The sequence below is a fragment of the Heterocephalus glaber genome, unplaced genomic scaffold (assembly GCF_053883595.1).
Source record: "Heterocephalus glaber isolate CG9 unplaced genomic scaffold, H.glaber_assembly_v1.0 deba00000768, whole genome shotgun sequence".
Lineage (NCBI taxonomy): Eukaryota > Metazoa > Chordata > Mammalia > Rodentia > Bathyergidae > Heterocephalus > Heterocephalus glaber.
The window spans coordinates 5,340,292-5,367,173 of NW_028258162.1; the positions used below are offsets into that span (position 1 = coordinate 5,340,292).

The 26,882-nt window shown below is 38.2% G+C and overlaps 1 protein-coding gene across 1 annotated transcript in view; it reads left to right on the forward strand.

Moving 5' to 3' along the window:
- The window catches only part of Arl5b (ARF like GTPase 5B), a 168,070-nt gene that overhangs the window by 67,248 nt on the left and 73,940 nt on the right, over positions 1-26,882 (forward strand). The window lies entirely within an intron of this gene.

The following is a 26,882-nucleotide window of genomic DNA, read 5'->3' on the forward strand; positions in this document are numbered from 1 at the left end:
CAGAAGTCTGAGATCAGTCTGCCTTGCCAAGTCAGCTGTCTCCAAGATATACAAGGGTATATCTTTAAATCAACCCTCACAAGATTGCGCTGTACACCCTTGTGTGGCCTGAGCATGAAGCCTTTTGGAAAACTGGCTCCAATTCCAAAATTCCAAAGCACATCAGTAAATAAGCAACCAAGAGTGAGGGCCAGTAGAACCCTAAAAAAAAGAATTTTAAATGATGCTGGGTCCCATATTGAGAAGGAGAAGCCTGCGAGGAACATATTGAGGGGCACAGGTGCACAATCCGGTGCTCTGATTTGGGCAAGTTCATTTGGAGGCCCTTGAGAATACAAAGTGGAGAGGTTACATAGGAAGTTGGACTTAAAAGTCTAAATGCAAAGTGGGAGGTTTGACATAAGATAAGAGCCAAGTGCTGAAGAATCTTAACTTTGTACAAAATTTAATTAACTTCATTATGAAATAAACCTGGCTCTGAACAGGCCAGGTAATCTGAGTCCTTGGATCTGAATACAACTCTACAATGGTGAGTTTGTTCCTTCTAAGGCCTTTCTCCTTGGCTTGTAGATGCTGATTTCTCCTCTTTGTTATCACCTTGTCTCACTTAGGCAGTACAGGCCTGCATCCTATTCTCTTCACTTAAGAATACCAGTCACACCGAATTAAGACTCATTCTTCATTTTTAAACCAGTTACCTCTTTAAAGGATTGAGCTCTGATTAAAAAAGAAAATTTCTTTGGATTTAAAACTTTAATTGGCTTTTATTAGTGATTTATAAATTGGTGCACATCTCCTGCTAAACATTCAGAAAAAGTATGCCTCCAGGCATGGCAAAAGAACGGTTTTTGTAGTTACTTGACCAGCTGTAGATGAAATCATCATCGCCATCATCATCATGCAGATTGCTTAACACTGATTTAGGAAAAACTGGTCAGTTTGGGGATTTTCTTGTTTCTTTAGTTTCAATTTGATTGCATGGCACTTAGTGTGAGTGATTCCAATTTTTATTTGTTTTGTAGGGGGCAGGAGCTCAGTCTAATATAATGGCCTCATAAATTTTATTTAACACTCCAAATACAGCCACATTTTGAGTTACTATACGTTAGGGTTTCAACATACGAATTTTGGTGGGACAAAGTTTATTCCATAACAGATACTTTTTAAAAAATCTTATTTACGAGATCAGAGTAGGGCAAGGCATTTACTCCTGTTAGCCAGAATAGGGAAGGTTTAATCATTAACATGGCTTTCCACTGTACATGGTTGCTCATGTCCAGATAAACAAGGATCTTGTTTGGTTTTGATCCATTCCAGGTGCAGAATGACTCTTCCTGATAATGCGCTTTGTAGAATCATTTATGTTCAGCAGAAGCATACCAAAATCCTACCTGTGAGTTCCAGGCCAGCTTCTGCCTAGATAGCCAGATAGTGCTTTTCTTTTTCTCAGCATTATTAAAAGAAAAGAGGAGCAGGACATGGAGGCACAGGCCTGTCATCCCAGCACTCTGGGAAGCTGAGGCAGGAGGATCACAAGTTTGAGGCCAGCCTGGGGAATTTAGTGAGTTAATGAGATCTTGTCTCAGAATAAAAATGAAAAGGGCTGGGTTCAGTTCCTGGTATTGACACTTTAAAAAAGCCAAGGTGGATTGGGAACTGAAATACAACACCACTTCACATCATTACCCTCATCAGTTTAAAACTATGTACTTTTGGCCAATAGAATGTAGAAATCTTTTCCAAACAGGCTGCCACCTAATAATTATGAATAAAAGTACAGTATTAGTTAATAAGGAAGATAAATGGATAAACAAGAAACTGATAAAAAAAACTGCAATGCTATACTGTATCACAAGATTCTCACATTAGTTGGCTCATCATTTCACCCCATTAAATAAAAGTCAAAATGGTTGCTTGTGGTTACTCAGTGTCTTAGTTACTTTTCTCATTGCTGAGACAAAATACCTGATACCCAAAGTTAAACGAGGAAAGATTTATTTTAGCTTACAGTTTGTAGAGGTTTCAGTCCAAGGCAGCTAGCTCCAGGGTAGGGCGGCATGGCAGAGAGGTGTCACAGAGGAGAAATAGTCCATGGCATGACAAGCAAAAGGCAGAGAGCAGCAAGCAGCAGGCAGCAACAACAAGCCTCCCTTTCCCTTTTATTCCATCTAGGCAATAAGCCTTTTAAATAGTGCCACCCACACCCAGGGTGGGCCTCCCCACAATCCACACTCAGAACTATGCTGAACCAATTAGTGGACTAATCTAGTACCTCACACCCTTAATGTCAGTATCACAGAATCTAGATCCAGCCATCATTGAGAAGCCCCACCTATGAGCCCATGAGGCCTTGGGGGGACATCTAGATATAAGCCACAGAAGCATAATGGAGAAGGCTGAACAACTACTGCTCGAGGGAAGGACAAGCAGAGGGAGTCAGGGGTACAGTGGGAAGAACTGGGGCTTCAGTGGCAGTCAAGTCTAAACCTTGACTTTTTAATTTCTTTGGTTTTTGAGACAGGGACTCACAAATTCAGGCTCAGGTTGCTGCTCAGGTTGGCCTTGAACTTGTGCTCCTCCTGCCTCAGCCTCCTGAGATCTGGGATTACAAGTGTGCACCACCATGCCTGGCTCACTGAGCCCTGATTTTTCTAATAACATTTGGGCTCTTTAGTTTCTCTGAGGGTGGGTTTCCTCACATAGGAAGTAGATATCTTTTGTGAAATGGACTACAGGAGGGAACATGTTTGTGAAGGCCTGGACTTTCCATACAGTCTGACACATATACATGCATAATATTAGTGATGAGGTGGAGGACAAGAAAGGGAAGGAAGAATTATCCTTGTGTTTTCATCTCCTCATGCTCCAGCTACAGTCTTTCAGCAAATCTTACAGGTCTGTCTTTAGAATTTCTACAGTCAGTCCACTTCCCATCTCTTCTAGTTCTGCCTTGTCCAGGTCACCATAAGCTCTGGGGTGAGTGGCTGCAAACCCTTCTACGGCTCTGCCTGTTTGCATACTTACCTCTGCTCCCATACAGCTTATCTGGTCTCCGAGTACCAAGTAAGTTTAAACCAACATTTGTCTCTGTTTGTCCCCATCCTCAGAACAAAACCAAAACCCTTTCCTATGACCTTCGATGCTTCTGGATCTTGGTTCCATTGGGCTGCTTCTCTTGCACTCTGCTCATGAATTCCAGTCTCACCTCCCTGGCCTGCTAGCTGCACTCGTAGAACTCATCTCCAGGTCAGGGATTTTGCTCTTTAACTTGCCATCTCTTCTAAGATGAAATTGGATGGCTTGTTCCTTCATGTCATAGACGTCTCTGCTTCAACGTCAGGAGCTTAGAATGGCCCAGCTTGACACTTTCTCTAAAATACTGTCTTCCTTCCCCAACCTTTCTCTGTCCTTTCAACCTGTGGACTTTCTTCAGAGCACACATCGCACACTACAATCATATCACACTGTTTACTTGTTTATTGTTCCCCTTGTTTCACAAGAGTGTAAGCTTGAGGGGGCTATCTAAATTCCTCCCATCAACCAGCCCTGTCACACTGTGGATATCTAGTAAATACCTTTCAAATAAGTAAATTATTATTATATTATATATGATAAATATATATATTTAATATGTAATATATATAGCATGTACAAATTATATTATTAATATAATTATATTCTTCCTGGTAGTCATCTGGCCTTGTGACCTTTTCTTGTAACCTGAAAGCACAGGATTAGTCAGTTGCTGTGTTTCAGTCTAATTTGAATACTAAGCTTTCTAGAGAATATGCACGTGACATTATAGAGTTTACAAACTGTCAATTAAGTTTTGCGTGTCTGAAAGTCAATGCTTCCAGCAACCCAGATAAAAGAAACATGGACTTGTTACAACTTCATATGAAAATACTAAAAGTAATAAAGGTCAGATAAACAATAAGACAAAACAGAACAAAAAATGGGAAAACTCAGATGTCTAAATAATTGAAAAGTTACCCTGCACTCTGTGTGGTCTACCCATAACCTCAGCCACTTGGGAGGCTGAGCCAGGAGGATGGTGGATTTGAGCCATGTCTGGGCAATTTAGTGAGACTTCTTTTTTAAAAAATTGAAAAGTTCAACTTAGCAAATTATCCAATAAATTCAAGTTAAAATAATCTGTAAAAAGAACCTGAGGAGAACTTTAAAAAAAAGCGAAACGATTTAAATCACCTGACCACTTCCCCAGAGAATCTGCAAGTCAGGTTGTCATTGAAGTCTCTCTCTTCTGGCCTTTGAAATTTCCCCACACTTGAGTAAATGCAGAGAACCCATTTGGAGAAGTTCCTCTGGCTCACCCAACCTTAGGCAGTGTGGTATTGAAACATTTATTCTCTCCTCATTGAGGTCCATTTTATTCATCTCATGTCTTTTTCTACCTCTTTTCTTTTGTTCCTCCTCCCCTTCATTTCCTTCCTTTTCTTCTTCTTCTCCTCATCATCATTGTGGTTGTCATTCTCTCTCTCTCTCTCTCTCTCTCTCTCTCTCTCAACTGAAACCAATGCCTTCACACTGAGCTGCATCCCTAGCTTTTTAAAAATTTATTTTGAGACTGAGTCTCACTAAGTTGCCCAGGTTGGGCTCTGATTTGTAATCCTCCTGCTTTACTCTGCAGGAGTCCTGGGATTACAGGCTGGTGCCACCATGCTCTGCTAACAATGTGTTAGTGAGTTAGCATTGCTAAGACCTTTGATGGAAAGCCGAGACAGTGAATTTGATGGTTTCGTGAACAGTGTCTTAGCTTTATAGCAAGGTTAATAGAGGCCTGTTTGCCCAGTGGTGCCCTGTATGCAGGTCACTGAAATGAGTTTTGTAAAAGAGAAACACTGGTACATGAACATTACACATCTTAATACTCTTAAAAAAATCCTCTTCCTTTACCCTACCTTCCCCATCCCTCCATCGCTTGGGGATTTTTTATTTTGCTCTTCATGTATATTTGGGTTTCTCATATAAGAAAAACCATGTGATATTTAAGTTTATGTATCAGATTTATTTTACTTAAAATTATGGTTTATTTCACTTGAACCATGGTTTAAAGAAAATTATAGTTTTCTTACAAATCACTCAAGTTTACCATTTTTCAAGGCGCAGTTGTACTTTATTGTGTATAGATACCATATTTTCTTAACCCATTCATGTATTGATGTACACAGAGGTAACTTCCAAGATTTAGTTGTTATGAATGGTGCTGCTATAAATGTAGGTATTCCTGTATCACTGTAATATGATGTCTTTTACCCTTTCAGGAAGATACCTAGAAGGAGAATACCTGGGTTGAACGGAATGTCTAGTTTTAGGAGGCATCTCCACATCGATTTCCATAATAGTTGCACTAGTTTACATTTCCACCAACTGGAAATGGAGAAGGCTTTCTTTTTCCCTGCAGCCTCAGCAGCATTTGTTAGTGGTTGATTTCTTGATGATGGCCATTCTTCCTGGGTAAGATGGAATCTCAGTGTTGTTTTAATTTGCACTTCTCTAATGGCCAGAGATGTTGAACATTTTTTCATATATTTATTGGACATTTATATTTCTTATTCGGAGAAATGTCTATTCATTTCAGTTTCCCATTTTTTGATTGGATCTTTTATTCTGGGGGGTCTAATTTTTCGAGTTCTTCATAAATTTTAGATAATAGTCCTCTGTCCAAGGAATAGCTGGCAAAAAAAAAAAAAAAATTCCCATTCTGTAGGTTGTCTTTTAACTCTTCATTGTTTCCTTTGCTGTCCAGAAGCTTTTTGATTTGATATAAACCTATTTGTTGATTCTAGGTATTATTTCTTGTGCAATTGGGCTTCTGTTCAGAAAGTCCTTGCTTATGTCTATATCTTCAAGAGTTTTACCGATTTTATCTTCTAGCAAATTAAATGTTTCTGTTTTAACATTTAGATCTCTGATCCATTTTGATTTTAGTTTAGTACATGATAACAGATATGGTCACCTTCAATCTTCTGCACATGTATAGCCATTTTCTCCAGCACCATCTGTTAAAGAGGTTATCTTTCCACCAGCATGGTTTTGGCTCCTTTGTCAAAGATCAGGTGGCTGAATTGCCTGGAGTCATTTCTGCATCCTCTATTTTGTTCTATTGATCCTTGGGTCTGTTTTTTGTTTGTTTGTTTGTTTTGTCAATACCATTCTTTTTCTTTTCAAATCACTGTAGCTTTGTAGTGTAACTTGAAGTCTGGGATTGTGATACCTCCTGCATTACTCTTGTTGCCCAAGATTGCTTTTGCTATTTGAAGTATGGCCATTTTGCCTATAGTGGTTCTGTCTATCCAGAAACAGGAAGTAGATTTCCATTTTCTGATGTCTTCTTTCATCTCCTTTTGCAGAGTACTGTAATAGTTTTTATTGAAGAGCTCTTACACTTCCTTGGCTAGGTTAATTCCCAAGTATTTACTTTTTCTTGATGCTATTGTGAATGGTATTGATTTTCTAATTTCTTTCTTGGTAGATTTATAATTGGTGTACAGGAACATTATTGATTTTTGTGTGTTTACTTTGTACCCTGCTACATTATTGAATTTGGTTACTAATTCTAGGACTCTTGATGAAATTTTTTGCATCTTCTATGTAGAAGATCATGTCATCTGCAAATAATACTTCTTTCTTTCCTATCTATATCCTTTTTATTTCTTTCTCTTGCGTGATTGTTCTGGCAGTATTTCACAAACTACATTGAACAGAAGTGGTGATGGAGGACATCCTTGTCTTATTCCTGATTGTACAGGGAAAGCTTTCAGCGTCTCCCCATTTAATATGATGCTGCCCATTGGTTTGTCACAAATGGCTTTTATCAGATTGAGATAACTTCCTTCTATACTTATTTTTTCAGGGTTTTTTTCTTCACGAATGGAATTTGGATTTTGTCAAAGGCTTTCTCTGGATTAATTGTGATGATCATTTGATTTATTTTCCTGCTTCTATTTATGTGAGGAATTACATTTATTGATTTGTACGTGTTGAAGCATTGCTGCATCCTTGCAATGAATCCATTTGTTCATGATATATGATCTTTCTGATGATTTGTTGCATTCTATTTACCAGCATGTGGCTGAGGAATTTGTGTCTATGTTCATTGACATATTTGGCTTGTAGTTCTCTTTTTTGGTTGGGTCCTTTTCTGGTTTTAGTGTCAGGGTAATGCTAGCTTCCAGGAATGACTTTGGGAGTACTGCTTCCCTTGAAGTTTCATTAAAGACATGGAGGATTATTGGTGACAGACCTTTCCTCAATTTCTTGTAGAATTCAGCAGTGAATCCATTGGGAACTGGGCTTTTCTTAGCTGGTAGTTTTTTAAAAAAAATTAGTTTTTCGATTTCATTGCCTGTTATTGAATTGTTCAGGGTTTTTATATCTTCTTGGTTAAATTTTGGTAGTTAATTCATATATGCATAGGAAGGCTGGGGTTTAACTCAGTGGTTCTGCCGCCTGCCTCACAAGCACAAGGTCCTGAGTTTGATCCCCAGTACCAAAAAAAAATACATATATATATATATATATATATATATATATGAATCTATTCTTTTTTTCTGAATTCTTTAATTTGTTAGGTACAGATTCTGTGTAATTATCAATAATTTTCTGAATTTTGGCAGTGTCCTTTGTGATTTTGCCTTTTTCATCCCTAATTACACTGATTTGGGTCTTTGCTTTCCTTTTTTGTTGTTGTTAAGACTAGCTAGGGGTTGTCGATTTTGTTTATTCTTTCAAAGAACCAGCTCTTCGGTTTATTGATGCTTTGTATTCTTTTTTAGTCTCAGTCTCATTAATTTCTGTTCTGATCTTTATAATTTCCTTTCTTGTACTAGCTTTGAATTTGGGCTTTATTTGTTTTTCTAGGACTTTGAGGTCCATCATCAGGTGATTTCTTTGGACCCACTCTGTTCAACACAATGACATTCATCATTGGAAATTTGTACCTTTACCTAATCTCTCTTGGTTCTTATTTTTTCCCCATCCCCCTGTCCTCCACAAGATACCTGCAGGGTGCCTTTCATCAGTCATGAGAGTAGATAAGAAGGTATGTGAAAGAACTCATAGGAACATCCCTTGAAATCAATGTGTGTTGGTCAGTTAATGAGAAATAAAGCAAAAGGCACTAGACATTTTAAGTCCTTTATTACAGTTCATTTTGCTTCCTAAGAGATTGATGATTTTTCTGTAAACGTTTGAAGTAACTACAGCCATAGCAGAGAGGAGGCTTTTGAGGTTACTGTGGGCTTCCTGAAAGCAGGCAGGTGTCTAATTCACCTGCATTTTCTGAGCCAAGGCAGAGCCTGTTTCATAATCAGTTTTAAAAGATGAATTCTGATGGTTGAAAGTACCTTTTTTCTTTTCTGGCATGTATTATTGTAATACTTGTAAAATAATTTGTGATATTTTAAGAGCACTTTGGAAATTTTAGAGATCACCAAACCTCTTGAACTTTGCCTTTATATGTATATAAACTTATCTGTGTGAGGTAAGTAGTAGACGGTGAAATAAACCCCTATAGATAAGCAAACAGAAGAAGCTTGAAGAATTTAATAATTAGCAGGACCAGAAGTCGGATTTTATGTTCCTTGCTTTTTTACTCCTTTTTGCTGGCATAAGTTTTAAATGTAAATCTTGTAATTAAGTGTTACTTCTTAAATGCTTGAAAGTTGGGTTTAAACCTACAGAGTGCATTGCTACCTGACACAATAGAATTTGTTCAAAAGCCAGCAGTGCATAATTTCTACTGGATAGTAAAAAGGTGATTAAAAGAGGTTTTAAAAAGCCACCCCTGAGTGTTCGCGGGAGAAAGAGATATAAGGACTGTGTCAGAACAACAGCCTCAAAGCTTTGAGACATTGCTTCCACGTGGACACAGTTGCAAGAATTCTCTAGAAATATTGCTCTCCAGGGTTTGAGAGGCTGAGACGAAGCAGTACAAAATAAGGTGTTTTGTTTGTTTGTTTCTTTTTTTTTTTTGAGAAGACCTGAGCTGAAAACCAATGAAGCAAGAATAGTGCCAAGGTTCAGCTGTGTGTTTACTTCACACGCCCATGTGCACTCAAATTTGGAGTCCTAAGGTGCGACGGCCTAGCCTGTTCACACCTGTTGGACAGCTGTCTCCCAACAAACTCACTGAACAATAAAGACACAGAGAAGAGTGCTGTGAATCAGCCCATTTCCAAATGCAGTTCTTCAAATTAGCGTAAGAGCTGAGACCCTGTCTGGTATGAGAATTGATTAGATAACTCTTATGATTAATTATGGTAACCATATATTATATATAAATATATAAATATACAATAAACTATATATAAATACTCATATATTTATATATAATTTTATATTCTGTATCCTTATATACTTATATATAATACATATTTATTGCTTAATTATACAGCAACATTTCTACAAATAATCAAAAATGACTCAGTTGTGATATTTATATAGTTTTTTGCATGTCATATGCTTTTACAGGTTTTCTTCTATCCAAAAAGTTCTCTGAGGGTGGTATTAACAGCCCATTTTTTTAGACGTTCATTAAGTAGGGTTTTTTTGTTTTGGTTTGGTTTTTTGGTACTGGGGATTGGACTCAGGACCTTGTGCTTGCCAGGCAGACATTGTGCTGCCGAGCTACATCCCTGGCCCATCCAAGTTATTTTTGATAAAAGAGAAGCTTTTCATGTTTATTGGATTTGCTCCCCAATTTTTCTCAGAATTTTCTTTTTAATATTATCTTTATTGGTACACTTCTGACATACATAATGGTCACATTCATCAAGGGGAATTTGGACCTGTACATAATGTATCTTAATTCTTTTTTCCCTTCACCTCCCTTCCCTTCAATTCTTTTTCCCCTTTCCATTCATAAAACTTGGTTTCTATTATTTTCCTTCCTTTTAACTTTTTTTATCCTTGTTTCCTTCCTTCTCCTTCCCCTCACACCCCCTTGTTTCCTTTCCTATTTGAACATTTTCTTCCTACTTCCCAATATCTATCCTCCATTTTGGTCCTTACTTACCCTTTGAGTTTCTCACACAAGACAAACAATGCGCTATTTAAACATGAAAGTGGGCATCTGGAATGAATAGACATTTTCCAGAAGTACAAACAGCAAGTGAATATATGAAAAAATGTTCAACATCACTGGTCATTAGAGAAATGAAAATTAAAACAACACTGAGATTCCATCGCACTCCAAAAAGAATGGTTATTATCAAGAAGTCAACCAATAACAAGGGGCTATGGGGAAAAAGGAACCCTGTTGGTGGGAGTGTAGACTGGTGCAACCACTGTGGAAATCAGTATGGAGATACCTCAAAGAACTAGGACTAGAGGTCCCATTTGACGCAGCTATTCCCCTGCTGGGTATCTTCCCAAAAGAGTTAAAAGCATCATACTATATGCACACCCATGTTTATAGCAGCACAATTTATAATAGCTAAATCTTGGAAATGTGGTTTTTATATGCAATGGAGTACTACTTTGCCATAAAAGAGGATAAACTTGAGACAATTTTAGGTAAATGGATGCATATTGAGAACATAATCTGACAGCCCATTTTTACAGCTGAATGAACTGTAGTTTATAAAGATTAGTTGACTTGCTTAGCTGTGAGGCTGGTATTCATTTAGACTTCTGGGTGTTAGTGGTATACCTTAGTGGTAGAGCATGTGCTTAATATGTGTGAGTCCTGCGTTCAATCCTCAGGATCAAAATATTAAAGTAAATAAGTAGAAATATTAGCTTCTTATTGATGGGAAAGCGAAGATTATAGAAGAGAAGGAAATTGCTAAAAGAAGACACATGTGGTATGAGGCATTGCTAAGCAGTAGGATTTGCATTACAGTTTACGGACTTCAAAGACCGCGTGGTATGTTACTTCCTTAAAATGGAATAGAGTTTCTTTTCTGATGGTTTTAGCCACTAAAAAAGTCATTCTTTTGAGTTATGTTTTCAAATATCATTTTTGAGAACAAGGGTGCAATTTAGAATTAATTTCAAATACCTTTGACAGTATGAGACAATTCGTTTTTATTTTTAAAATATTAATCTACCCGTAGAGTTCTTCTTTTTTCAGTGCTACTGGTTGAACCTGGGCTGTGGTGCATGCTAGACAAGTACTCTACCACTGAGCTACATCCTCAGCCCTTACCTAACACAGTCTAAGAGGAAGTTATCCATGGTGGAGAATCATCTATGTTCCATCTGTAGAGAAATCCTAAGTTGGTGTAGTTGATTTTTAAAAACAGTCAGTAGTATGTGAATTTATGTTGTTCACTTTGCACCCTCAACAAATACGTTTTCAACCTGAAGAAATATAATCTATTAACTGTGACCCAAATTTTAAAAATTTGAACATGCAATTAATTTCCAATTGCATTATAGAAGTTAAAATAAGAAATTTTAAGAAACAAATAAGAAGAAGCTCTGGACACTGTTCCTTTCAATATGTGAACTTTCTTTTAGCAGTAAATTGCTGCACTATTTACCATGTATAGAGTCCAAGTAAATATTTAAACCAACCATCTACTTTTTGCTGAATACTAAGTAGCAATAAATATTGCTATTCTACTAGCTGTAGCTTCTGGTGGTGTAAAATTGTGAACCTCTCAGAGTCAGTGCAGGAACCTGAAATTCTGCAGAGCAGTTCCCTCCCTGGGAGCCTTGTAAAGTTGTTTCTTTGTCTAGAGTGGGAACGGAAGCCCTGTGCTTTTATGCAGACTCAGTTTATCTTCTTTGTTCTAATGCTGCCAGGGCTGTCAGACTTGAAAGGCTCACCTGAGGGATCCCTGCAGAGCCAGCCTTGAGCTAGCAGCTGGGGTTCTTTACTGGTGCTCTCCCGGACAGAGGAAGCATCCACAGCCCGGGTGCTGGTACTACCTGGGCAGGATGCCTCTGTGCAGCCTCCTGAGAGCAGCAGCAGAGAGGCTCCGTCAAGAGTCTCTTGCAACCATCTCTTGATGGTCTGTATCTACTTTTTTGGGTTTGTTTATTTTTGCAGAACTGGGGATTGAACTCAGGACCTTGCACTTTCGAGGCAGGTATGGTTCCACTGACCTAAATCCCCAACCCATAGTCTGTATCTGCTTTTGCTCACCCTCTCATTCCGCTGTGGCAACTCCTTCTGAGAGTTGATCCCCCAGCCCCAGTTCCTGTCCTTGAGCCATTTTGATAGTCACCGAATATGGCTGAGATTCTTACATCTCTCATCATTTATAGGACTCGATTCTTTTCTTTTTCTTTGTATATTTGGCCAATAACCTCACTAGGATTCTGTGAAGGGATTAGATATAGGTCTTGTCAACACTTTTACAACAGGTCAGGGACTGGCTTTTCAGTTTCAAATATATAATACAGACTTCTGTAAGTATATTGTGGAGAATTAAATTGACATTGTTCAATAATAAAGAGAAAAAAATTAGTAATAAATGGAAAAAAATTAGTATTAAATAGAAAAAGTTAAACTAGATTATAACCTTAAGGGTGATAAAGTTAACACTTCCCAAGTATTTCTTTAAAATCAAGTAGTGGTGGGTGTAGAGAGCAGTAATTAGAGTGCTTGCCTTAGCCAGGTGTGGTGGTACAGGCCTGTAATCCCAGCACTCTGGAAGGCTGAGGCAGGAGGACAGCAAATTCAAGCCCAGCCCGGGTCCTTCAGCAACTTCCTGAGAATGCCTCAAAATAAAAAGAAGGGAGCTGGGAAGGTAGCACATTGTGAAGGCATCGAAAAAAATAAGGAAAGAAAAGAAAAGAAAGATATAAAAAAAGAAAACATGTGCTCTGTGACAAGTGGAAGTCCCAGGTTCTAGCTGCACCATTGCCAAAACGAAAGAAAGCAAAACAAAAACAAGAAAACAAACGAACAAACAAACACAAATCATTATAGGTTGATGCCTAGCCAAGTTGAAAGTCTGAGTGTTTCACGTGTAATGTCGTCTTGATAATGGTCCTTGGCACATTTTACTAAGAAACACTGGATGCAACTTTTGCCTAATGTTGGGAAATCGCTATGCATCATGAGAACGCGATAGGCAAACGCCTTGTCCATGGACTTGTGAAGAATCAGTGTGCTCAGTATTGACTCTGCTTTTGGCATCTAGGACAGCGCCGAAATTGCTCCGCACCAGGGACTGTCGCATTCCTAGTAACCTTTCTCGCAATCTTTTTTAGTCTAATAGATACTTCAATCCCACACCTTTGCCGGACAGAATCAGCTCTGTTCTCTTCTCAAACTATTTCCTTGAAGAGAACTGATGATTCATCGAAATGAGAAAATGGAAACAAAATAGAAAACTTTGCTTTCTCAAACAGTAGCGTAGAACAAAGACCACCATTTAATGTGAGATAAAATAGGCTTGCCTTTATAACCGACTCTAGCGCTCTTCATTTATGTCCAAATGTTGCCTAATTAAACATTGAGAAACGACCGTGGTTATGTGTTCTTTCCCTCGTAGGGGGACGCTGGGCTGTTTCCAGTTTTTGGTCATTATGAATAATGCTGCTAGAGATAATTTTATAATGGTTTTTATACAAACCTAAGTGTTTGCTTCACTGGTGTAAATATCTAGGAGTAGAGCAGTTAGGTTGTGTGTTAAATATAGGTTTAACTTTAAGAAACTGCCAAACTCTTTCCCAGTCTGGGTGAATGTACCTTTTGTCTTCTCTCTAGGAACTGAAGACAGTTCCATTTGTTCTACATATTGCTGAGCATTCAATATTGTCAATTAAAAAAATCATAGCAATTATAATCAGTATGTAGTGAGAATTCACTATGGTTTTAATTTTCATTTCTTTGATGACTAATGATATTAAGCATCTTTTTACATGCTTATTTATATCCATGTATCTTCTTTTGTGTAGTGTTTGTTCAAAATTATTATTATTATTATTATTATTATTATTATTATTATTATTATTATTTTGAGACAGGGTCTCCCTGTGTAGTTCAGGCTGACCTTGAACTCACTATGTAGCCCAGGCTGGCCTCAAACTCACAATGATCCTCCTGCCTCAGCCTCTGGAGTGCTGGGAGTACTAGCGTGTGCCACCACACCCGGCTTATTATTGTGCTTTAAGAGCTTTATTTATATCCTGGATTCAGGTCTTTCATCAGATATATTTTTGCAAATATTTTCTTGCACTCTGTAGCTTGTCTTTTATTCTATTGGTGTCTTTCAGAGACCAGAAATTTTTAATTTTGAAGTCAAATGCATCCATTTTTTTCTTTTGTGAATTGGACTTTGGTTGTCACTATATAATAAAATAGAATTCATCAACCAAGGAGAACAAATTACTACACATACACACACCCAGACACTAACTGTATCTAAAATATACTAAGTGAAAGAATACAAGCTCAAAAGGCTACATATTGGGGCTGGGGATGTAGCTCAGTGGTTCTGTCACCTGCCCCGCAAGCACAAGGACCCAACTTCGATCCCCGGTACCAAAAAAGAAAAAAAGCTACATATTGTATGAATTCATATATATATTTTGGAGAAGACAACTAAAAAGACAAGAAATAGATCCATAGCTGCTGGGGGCTGGGAGTGAAGGTAGGGCTGGAGGAATTGGCAACGCAGAAGAAAAGGAAATTTAAAAATTTGTTCTCTATCTTGGTAATAGTGCAGATTCCCCGGCTGTGTATGCTTATCAGAACTTGTAGAGCTTTCTGCTAAAAAGCGTGTTTTATCATACGCTATGTGTTTACAAAAATGATCCTATCCACCTCCCAGACACGCTATCCGATGGTAATTGCAGCTCCCTTCACACCTGGCTATGTGAATAAATCCTTCAGAAGTTTAACACCCCTGTATCAGGCTTAGCCCATAAACATCTTTACAATTATCTTTCTAAATGAATTTCGAAGATCCAGTGACAAATATGAGACCACTAGGTGGCAGTAGCCTGTGCTCCTAATTAGTCGTATAATTTAATCGTTCAATTGGTTGTAAAATGAATAAAAAAAGAAACTTTTATTTCTTTAAGCCCACTGCAATTTAATATGTTTCGTTGTTATCACACTATGTCACTTATCCTAACCCTAATAGGAATAATCACGTGTCCTTGCCTGTTTAGGGATATTAAAATGTTGATATTTTTGGTAAGAGGCTAGCAAGATGATTCATGAGGATGATATTTTTGGTTGTGGCATTTTTTTTAAACTTATGGCTTTTAGGAACACTTTTTGTACTTTCATTTGGGCTACAACTATTACAAGGTGATTAATTCAGCTATTGATTAGTGGAAGAGGTAAATTTAAAATATTCCATAATGTGAGTAGATTTTTCTGTTTCTTAGTGTGTTTATAAATGATTTTGCTCTGCAGTCATTGAATTTATATGTTACATGTGATTTTTGTAATTCACATTTTTCTGCATGTTTTGAACCTTTTGTCAAGATGGGTCGACCTATTTTTGTTAATGTTTATACTGTATAAAGAAATTGATGTTACTAGAATTATGCAAGCTTTCCTCTGTTAATATTTTCTTAGCATATAAATATCTTTAAAATAGATATTACATTGTCAAAATTATTTATTATCTGTGTGTGGAACCCTGGGGGGGAGGGGCCAAACCAAAAAATCCCAGGACCTCTCACATTCCTGAGCCTTTCTGTGATCCTTTATTTAATCCTTCTAGCGTATCAGATTAAATGACACTGGTTTAAGTTTTCCCGCCTGGCCCTTTGTCAAGAATCAGGTAGCTCTAGTTGCGTGGGTTTGCTGATGTGTCTTCTCTTCTATTCCATTTGTGTCTGTGTCTATTTTTGTGCCAGTACCATGCTGCATTTATTGCTGTGCCTTTGTAGTATAATTTGAAATTAAGTATTGTGATTCCACCTGCCTTGCTCTTTCTGTTTAAGACTATTTTGGCTGTTCTGGGTCTTTTGTGTTTCCATATGAAGTTTTGGATTTTTTTTCTGGCTCTGTGAAGAATTTTATTAAAATCTGGATGAAGTTTACATGAAATCTGTAGACTGCTTATGGTAATATGACCGATTTAACAATATTAACTGTGCTAATCCATGGACACAAATAGTCTGTCAATCATCCAGTGTCTTCTTCAGTTTCTTCCTCAGGGCTTTTATTTAATGTCTATTTTGGAGATAGAGTCTTGCACAGTTGCTGAGCTCCCCAGGCTGTGCTTGAACTTGCAGTCCTCTTGCTTCAGCCTCCTAGAGGGCTTCGATTGTAGGTATGCATCATTTTAAGTTTTCACTTTTTGCATTGCATTTTAAAGTTTGTTAGTTTTGCATTCACATTTCATTTTATCGTGATACTGGGGATTGAACCCAGGCCCCAGGCATGCTAGGTAAGCTCTCTACCATGGAGCTACATCCAAGCCCTTTTCAATTTTGAGATAGGGTCTTTCTAAATCACTTGGGTTGGCCTTGAACTTTCATTCTCCTGCTTCATATTTTAGATGCATGATAATTTTATATCAGGCCATAGTTGTAAAGATATTTTTATAAGTAGTACTTCAAATTTCTAAAGAGAATATAAACTGGAAGCTTGAAAGCAATGTTAGATTGTGGAAGGAGCAGGTAGCACCAGGAAAATAATTTTATCTCTATAAGCTTTAAATACCTCAAATTTAAGTGAGTTGACTAATACCTACCAAAAAGGTTATAATGTGTATCAGTTAGGTACAATGTGGGTGATGACTACTGCACAAGTACTTAAACAAATGAGATTTTCTATTTTTGGGTCAATGGTGCACATTAGGACAAGTTTAATTTATGGACAAGGACTAAAGTAGTCTACTGTCTGTGCTTAATGTTGTGGAAAAGACTTTTGGGGAGGGCAGGGAGTGCAGTTTTCTAAAGGCCCGCAAGAGGAAACGCCAGTCTCAGGAACATTTGCTCCATGCCATTTCTCTCCCTGCATGGTGTTAGAGGAACCTCTAAGACCAGCGAGCTGTGCACGAGGAAAGGAGCCCCCTTCATGGACAGGAGGTCCCTGGCACATTGGGTCGGAGAGTCTTTCCTAATGAATGCACGCGTTTTGAATTCTGAAAACCTGTTTCTGCAAGGTGCCGTGCTGGAGCTGGGTACAGTTACATTAAAATGAGAAAGTTCCCGTCTCTGGGGAATTGGCAGTCACAGTAGAGTTCATAGAGATGATACAGGGACAGGAGCACATGAACTGTGAATTCTCAAGACCTTTGTGTTTTGAGTATTAGTCTAAGTCCTATTGGAACCCTTCTAAGGAGGATTATTTGAAGCAGTCCACCACTTCTTGTGAAATAAACCAGAATATCCAAGACTTGTGCAGCGCTCCATACATATGTGTATGTATATATATATATATATATTTGTGATGCAACCCATTTTTGCATTTATTTTAGGGAAGAGTTGGAGTTGTCACTCAGAAAATCACTCAGTGGCCCTTGTGCAAAGAAGACCCATGTACATAAAGAAAATTAATTGTTTAAGCACTATTTCTTTGGAAGCTTTGTTGGCCAGCAGGAAGTTTGAGGACTAATGTGGACCCCATTTGATAACTTTAATAGCTATCTCATCTTGAACTATATCCTAGTGCTGGGTTCTGTGGTTCATATATATCCACTGTTTTTCTGACCTTGTTTGTTTTTTTCTTGCGTTAAATTAATTTTGTCATTTGTCAGTACTTTCCAGTTCTTCATATTCCTTTTGTTTCTGTGTATTTGTAAAGAGATACTTTCTCTAAATAATATTAATTAACATTCTGTGCTAGTTCATTTTTTGGTATTAATTCTCTAGGCATTTTTTTAGTTTAAAATTTGCTTTGACATTTTCAATATATTACAGAGAATTAAGAAGAAAGGGAAATTGGAGGAATGTGAACAATGAAAAACTTTATAAATAATGTTAGGTATTAGAGAAAACAGGCAAAGGAAGGAAATAATTACCTGCTTACAAAACATTCACAAATTGTTTTTTACAGTTTCAATCAGCCAGCATTTTGAGGAACAGTTACCGTAAGGTTTAAAAAAAAACCCCAGTAAAAATACACTACTTCACAGAAAAGAAAATATCTGAGGTTATAAATCACAGTGCTTAAAATTGAATACTTTGTGAATCCTCAAACTTCCTTCCCTCTCTTAGCAGTTAGATAGTAAAAAGATGTCTTGCTGCTGGGGGTTGATGAAACTACCATTTAATTAAAGAGTAGCTTTTAAAGTAAATTTCATATGATCACTTCCCTTCAGCATAGTTTTTAACTGCTGTGTCCCTTGAGGAACTCTTTCAGAACTTGAAGAAAGTTTACAGTTATTGTTTAAAGTCATCCAACATTCATCAATATTTATTCATTTTTATCCTGCATCAGGTGCTGTCCTACAAAGTAGAAGAATGGCAACAGTGTCCTTAAAGGATTCACCATGTCTGGTTGAGACAGTTAATTACTCTATCACCCTTAAAAACCTTCATTTTGTTTCCATTCTGTCTTGGCTTCCCCTTATCTCTCTGGTGTTCTTTTGCTATTTAATGATCTGGATATATTTTTAAAAAAATTCTCTCCAACTTTTGGAAACTGAAATGCCCCTGGGTCAGGCTTGGCCCTTTTCTCCATCTACACTATTGTCTTACAGATCTCGCAGGGTCTTGTAATACTATGCTAACAGCTTTAAAATTTATATCTCAGCCAGGCTCTTGCCCCAAAATGGCAGTTGTGTATATCAACTGCTTACGTGACAATTACACTTGGATCTCAGACTTTAAGCTCAGGTCTTGATTGTCCCCAAAGTGTGATCCTCTCAGACTTTTCCTCAGCTGAGGAAAAGGAGTTTCATCTTTCCAGTTGCTGAGGCCAACGATCTTGGAGTCAAGTTGGACTTCTTTCCTAATTTTGCATCCCCAGTGGAATCTAAATACCGGTTTTTTATTGTTTGTTTGTTTCTGTTCCTTGCTTTGTAGCGCTGGCTAACCTCAAACTTGCCATCCTGCTCCTTAGCCTCTTAAATACTGAGATTACAGGTATTCTCCCCCCGCCCCCACCCACTCTATTGGTTCCTGTGCTTCTACCACTGTGGCCACTCAGATCCAAACCTCCATCACACCATGCTTGGGTCATTGCATGAACTTCCTAAGTTAATCATGACAGTAATCACTGTAACCAAAGACTCCAAAGTCTCAGTGGTTCAGTGAAACAAGTGTTTACTGTTTGCTTACGTGACAACAAAGGGGTGAAGGAACTCTGATCCACATGGTGATGCAAGAACCAAGCATTCTTGTATATTGTGGTCCACTTTTCTCTATGACATGGAATTATTCTGTTCTGGTTTTTCTGCATCTGGCAAAGTATGCATGGGCTTTGTTAGGGTCCAGGACGAGAAGCAGCATATATCACTTCTGCCTGCTTTGCTTAGACCAGAACAAGCCAGGTGCACGGTCCTCTCTAACAAGGGAAATCGAGAGCTATCTTTCACTGCACTAAGGGTGGAAATAAAATTATTCGATGAACACAATAGCTATGATTATGTGTAACCATCAAATTCCTTTACTGTTTGAAGCTTTCTAATGGTTTCACTTCTCACTCAGAGAAATACTTCAATCTGTGCAACAGACAATGATGCCCTATGTGATCTCACACTATTACCTCTTTGAGTTTTTTCCTCCTGTTCTTCCTCCTGTTCATTCTTCCTCAGTCACCCTGGCTTCTTTGAAGGAACATGAACATGCCAGGCATGTGCCTACCTTAGGGCCTTTGTACTTGCTGTTTCTTCTGGCTGCAGTGTGTTTCCTCTGGAGAGCTTCACAGCTTTTTGTCTCACTGGGTTCATATCTTGGCTAAATATCATTTTCCAGTAGTTCCCTTCTTGTTAACCCAAATTAAAACCACAACACCAGTCCATGTATCTTTATCCTGCTTCTTGGCTTCACTATTTTTTCACAGCTTTTATCACTTTCTATTATACTATGTATTTATCTATTTTTATTGACTCTCTCTTCAAACTAGAAGTCAGCTCCACTAAGGTGGAGATTTTGTTTGTTTTGACCATTCTCAGCCCTAGAGAAGGTGATTTGCATTTAGGAGTTACCAAATAATAATTAGAATTATAATAAATAAGATCTCATATTTATATATTATAATAATGATTTTTCAAATAAATTTTCTATTCCCAAAGACTTTAAAATCAAACTATAAAAATAGAGAACTTTAATACACTCAACTGTATTATCTTACTACAAGAGAAAGGAGCCAGAAGTTATAGAAACAAAAGACTGATTTGTTCTGCCTGGAATCCTTGAGATATCACATGGAGGATGTGTTAGTCAGTTTTCAGTCACTGTAACAAACACTCAACATACTCAACTTATAAAACGGAAAGGTTCATTTTGACTCACAGTTTTGGGGATTTCAACCCATGGTCAATTGGACCTATTGCTTCTAGGATTCTGGTCTGGCAGCAGCACCTGGTGGAACAAACCTGTTCACCATATGGGGCTGAGGTGAACAAAAGAGAGGAAGAGATGGTCTGGGTCTCATTATCCTCCTCAGGAACACACCCCAGTGACCTGTAGGAAGTCCTAATTTTTAAATTTTACAACCATCTCCCAGTAGTGCCAAGATGTGGACTAACCCTTTAACACATGGGCCTCTGGGAGACATTTGAGATCTAAGCTATTGAAGAGGGTAATGTTCAGTTTGAGCATTAAAGAATGAGTAGGGATTTTCAGGACTTGAGAGGAACAGTATTTTAGGAAGAACAAGGCTTGCAATCAAGAGTACTGGAATATTTGGGAAAGAACAGAGGAATTTGAAGGTCCAGAGTTGGAGATGTGTGTATATATTTAAGAACAGGGCAATAAGGCTAAAATGTTAGGATAGTCCAAAAGTGTCTAGTACTTAAAAAATTGAATTTTACTTTGTTGACAGTGGAGAAACTTTTCAGTCACCAGCAGTATTCTGATGAATCCAGGTGTGTGTATGGAAAATAAATTTGGTAAAGTGCGTAGGAATAATGCTCAAGGGAATGTGACAGAAAACTAAAGTGGCAGAAGACAGATACCCGATCTAGGATATTCAACAATGGTTGCGAGATAACTTGGGGCTGGAAAGTCCCCCAAAGGCCCAGGAATTCAAGGCTTGGAGGCAGGGTGACACGACTGAGAGAGGCTGGAAACTCTGAGAGACAGGGTCTTCTGAGCACTCCCTAGGTCTTTGAGGGCATGGCTCCAAGGGACTGTGGGACTCTAGCCCCTTCCCTTTCCCCTGAGCCTTATGACATAACCAGTTTCACTCAACCACATCCTTCTGCCATGATGTCCTACCTCACCACAGGCCCAAACATTGGGCAGAAACCTGACATGGACAGAAACCTCCAGAAATATGAGCCACGATATGGCCTTATTCCTTTCTAAGTTAATTACTTCAGGCATTTTGTTATAATGGGGGAAAACTGACTCACAAAGGCTACTATGGACACCTCTAATTGGCCTTGAAGATACCATCTAAATTTCTACTTGTCTTTAAATGGTGGGGAAGAGAATTTTGCCCAAATGTGGATAACTCTTTAGAACTTGGAGATTATAAGCGTCATTGGGTTTGGCTTAAGCTAAGAATTTGACTTCTCTATGTGAAAAGTATTTCTAATATTTTCTATGGCCATCAGTACTATGCCCCTAAAGTCTCAATTTCCAGCATCTTCTTGTGAAGAATTATTTTGTGAGTAAGAAAAGACATGGTCATTTTGTATTACTAAATGTCAAGAAATTGGCTTTGAATTTGAGCCCTGATTTATCAGGGCTACTTAGCCTTTCCCAAGTGAACTCCATGATTTGCACATGGTTCATGTTATCATTGACTTTATTCTATGCATTTGATAAAGTATTTATTGAATATCTTTGGTATTCTCATTGCAAGGTACTACATGCACACAAATACAAAAAATACACAGAGACTATTATTCAAGTACAATGCTTGTCTGTCACTGCCTTGGCCCATTAAAAGCATCTCCATAATGAAGTGGCAATAAAAACTTGTGGGCCTTTCAAACATTGCTCTTGTAATGAGATTGTTTCTCTGGCAGCAGACAATTAGTGCTTATATTAACCTTCTAAAACCAAAGCAAATCATTTCTACAAGGTACTCTTTGTTTTTGTTGTTCCTGAATGTTTTGCATTCTTAAAATGAGCAGTTACATGATACTGGATATGCTAAATGTCATAGTGTGTGTGTGTATATCTGTGTGTGTGTGTATCTGTGTGTGTGTATGTGTGTGCATACACTTAGGTTCTGGCTAGGTTACAGGACTGATGAATAACTCAGCTTTGATCAAGAAAATATTAAGTATACAAGTGTTGAATACTAGAAGCTCATACTATTTTCTCTGGGAGAGATTTAGCCCTTTCCATCCTGTACCAAGCTCCTAATATCTTTGAACACTTAGTTCTCCTATCTGGGAATGTAAAGTTTGCTAAGAATTTTAGGAATATGCGTATACATACATACATATGTACTCAAATATATATATATGTACTTACATGCTTATGTTTGTTTTGAGAATTTTAAGTAGAATAATGAATGCATTGTTCTGTACTTTGATTTGTTTTTAAATGTTTTGTATACTTGCTATCAATGTCTCTCCTTTGAGAATGTACTTTCTTGAACCACTTGGGAAAAAAAGAGAACATATTAAGGAATCAGGATTATCCATCAGTTTCTACCTACCCTAACATATTTGTCCTTCTAGGCAGTACATGCTCCATGAAAATCTTGGCTTTGTTTTCTTTAACGATAGGAGCTGTTTCTTACTAATACTTCCTCTAGTACACCTAGGTCTGTATTAATAGTGAAGCCACATCAAAGCCCATGCTTACCAGGAAGTGCACATTTGAAAACTCCTATACTGCAGACATCATGAATATTGTGTCTTTTTGTAGCACTGGGGAAATAGTGATCTAAAGCTTTCAACCTGGGGTTGTTATCCCTCTGTGAGTTCATTTCACCCTGAGTCATAGAACTTGGTGAATATTACTTGCCTAAATTCTGGACATTGCTGGTATTTTATTTTTGTGGGTGTTCTTGGATTCACTGGGCTTAGAAATAGGCTTGTTATAGGAGTGTAAATAGCAGCCTTCTCAGAACTCCTGATCCCTTCTCTTCCTCTGTGTGTAGGTTTTAATTTTCCCTCTAGCTCCCAGCACAAGCCATGTTCTCCGAAATGAGAAGCTTTGTTTGGAATCCTGACCTTGGGAGTCTTCACCAACACCTGCAAACTTCTGAAGATCTTTCTCTTTCTGATTTATTTTCGTATAATCATTGTGTTAAAGGGGCTCTGTATTCTATTGGGTACTTACTTTTGCTTGTACTTCTGAGGAAATGTATAGTTTTAAAAGTCAAGCAAAGCCCACCCCCCCATTGTTCTAAGCCTTTTGAAGAAACAAGAGGATAGGAAGCATGTTTAAAAGTCTGAACAAATAACCAAATGTTCTACCTAGGAAAATGATCTTACTTAATAGTCGTTACTTGAGGAAAAAGTGCTGTAGCTTTAGATTTTGTTTTGAGAGGGCTTTTTGATTTGTCTGAAGAAAAAAGTAACAGCATAAACAATTATTTGTATAGAAAGAGGAGTAGATGATCTCTGAGGATATAATAAATCTCCACAAGAATGGCCCGATTCTCGGGCCATGCAGAGGGAAGAGGGCTGAAGCCAATAAGCCTGAGAGCTTTGTCAAGGAACTGGTCCTGTGGAAAGTGCTCCTAAATAATATGTCACTATCTAAGGTTGGGAAAATGTTTTATTTACTTTCTAGTTCATGAATAATTTTGTGGAAATCCAAATGTTACATTTTATGTTTAGCTGATCTAATATGAAGAATTCAATGCAGCAGGAACGCTGGTGCACGCCTGCAATCCTAGCACTCCTGGAGGCTGAGGCAGGAGAATTGGAAGTTTCAGTCCAGCCTGGGAAATTTAGCAACTCAATGAGGCCCTGTCTCAAAATAAAAAATAGAAAGAAACTAGAGATGTAGCTCAATACAAAGACTCCATATTCAATCCCCAGTACTGCAAAAACAAACAAACAACACACATATGTGTATATATTTTTTCTCAAAAGACTGGCTTTTTAATAAAGGAAATATACCTTAAAGATTTCTTTTAAAAGTGTGCTTTAAGGATTGCCATGGAAAATATGGGATTGAGAAAAATCCCTATTTGGCTTTTTGCCCACTTCACTTTAAGGTGACTTTATAATAGAACTACATAACTTAGATATTTTCCACAAGATGATATAAGGATGAATCTTGGAAAATACAAGAGCTTTTTGATATATTTCCTACTGCAAGAATTTTCTCTGGACGCTCCCATTTCCTATCAGCCCTAGACTAATTGCTCTTTGTTAAGGACTCTGAAATAGTTTGCACTTTGTGTCTTTTTCCCATTCTCTGCAGAACTCCCTCCAATGAGCCTTTCTTCCCAGAACTTTACAGCTATTTCTTGCTCATGTCCTTCACAGAGTTAAATGCCGGGGTCAGATCTCAGTCCTCAACTTACTTGACTGAGCCACAGCGTTTGGTGCCATGGGTAGCATCTTCCAGTTCAGAGCAGTGTCTGTCCTTGGTAACTAGACTATCGTTCGCTTTTGTTTTACATCCACCTCATTGGGCTGCTTCCATGTTTTCTTTGCAAGATCCTGCTCAGCTTTCTGAATTCAAATATTGGCATCTTCCAAGATAAAGACTGTAGATCTTTTTGCTGTATCTTGCTTATCTCACCTGCTTATCTCATCTTGACCCAGAGATTTGACTCTCAAAAGCTACCTATGTTGTCCTTAAGTCTCATACTTAAAATTATCGAAACATCAAGATAGATCCTAATTTTAAGCTATCATCTCTCCCTTGGTCAGTTGTGATCAGCTTCTATTGTGCCTCTCCACTTCTCCTCTTATTCTCCCTGTCCCAGTTCCAACAGTGGCTTACAGTCTCACTCAGAATGAAAGCCAGGTGCTTTCCATGGCATAGAATGTTCTCTATGAAATGGCCCTTACCTATTTCTCTATCTGCGTCGCCTAGCAATTGTTATGACTTACTTAGGTCTCAAACATCCCCAGAGAGTCTCATGTGTCCACAAGTGGGGATTTTGGAAGGTGACTGAATCATAGGGGAGCCATACTCATCAGTGGATTAATTCGTTGATGAGTTCATAGCTGAATGTGCTGTTAGGCAGTGGGGTTTGATTGGAGGAAGTGGGTCCCTGGAGATGTGACCTGCAAGGGTGTATTCTTGTCCCAAGTCGGCTCTTTCCTTCTCTGCTTCCTGGCCAGTGAGGGAGAAATTTTCCAGCACCATTCCCCTCTGCCATGCAGTTTCTTCTTTGGAGCTAGCTAACCATGGACTGAAACCTCTGAAACTGTGAGCCAAAATAAGCCTTTCCTCCTTTAAGTTGTGGGTGTTGGGTATTTTGTGCTAGGAACAGGAAAATGAATACAGCAGTCTTGACCTTACTCATATATTTCAGCCACACTTGCCTCCTTGTTCACCTTCGATCACGCTAAGTCTACCAGGGCGTTAGCACATGGTGTCCCTTCAGATCACTTCAGAAGCATATTCGCCAGGTAACTTCGTATCTTACTCTCACATCACTCACACATTTTCCTCTACTCCATGTCACCCAATGTATTAGTCAGTTTTCCCACTGCTGGAGAAGATATCCAACAGACACAACGTAAAGGAAGAGAGGCTTAATTTGACTTTTTGGTTTCAGAAGTTTCAGATCAGGGTCGGTTGGCTCCAAGACAAAAACATGGTGGAAGGGAATGGTAAAGAAAAGCTACTTGGCTCATGGCAGCCAGAAAGCAGAGCATAGGGAAAGAGTTCCAGTGAGAGATACAGCCTATAAAAGCATCCCCTCAGGGGCCCACTTTCTCTCACTGAGCTCATCTAATAGCTCATTGAGCTGTGAACATCAGTGGGTTAATCCACTCATGACCATAGGCTGCCCATCTTCAATTGCTTCTCTGGGAATCTCATAATCCAGTCAAACCAACAAATAAGATGAACACACTCAGAGTAGTTTCTCATACCCCATCAAAAAAATATTTGACCCACCACCCTCTTCACCCTCTTACCCACTCCCGTTTTCCTCAAAGCACATGTCGATATTAATTATTTATCAATTCAGTTGGATTGACCACCTTCCTCCAGTAGAATATAGTCTCCCTAATAGCAGGCTACCTGCCTTTGTTTTTTTTTTTTACATTTTAAATTTTATTTTATTGGTACATTTTAGGTATACAATATAATGGCATTCATCATTGGAAATTTGCACCTTTACATAATCTCTCTTGGTTCTTATTTTTCCCCCTTTCCCTGCCCTCCCTTCAACCCCTCCATTCCTCCCTATTTACAAAGACTTTGTTTCCATTTTTTCATTTTCCCATATTAATTCCGTTCCCTTCTTTCCTTTCCCTTACCCCTCCCACTTACCCTTTCCCTTTGTCCCTTTTCTTCCTGTTTCACATTATCTATTATACCTTTTAGTCCTTATTTACACTTTCAGTTTCTTATACTAGAGAAACTATTCAGTATTTACACATGTGTGTCCTGTTTATTTCACTTAAGAGTACCACCTCAATGTGCATCCATTTAGCTAAAAATATCTCTAATTTCTTGTTTTTTATGACTGAGTAGTACTCCATTTTATATATATACATAAAACCCCCACGTTTTCTTTATCCAGTCTCCAGTTGATGGGCAATTCAGCTGCGTCCAAGTTTTAGCTATTACAAATTGTGCTGCTATGAACATGGGTGCACATATATCACTGTGGTATGATTCTTTTAATTCTTTGGGGAAGATCCCCAGCAGTGGAATAGCAGGGTCAAATGGGACTTCCAGTCCTAGTCCTTTGAGCTATCTCCATACTGATTTCCACA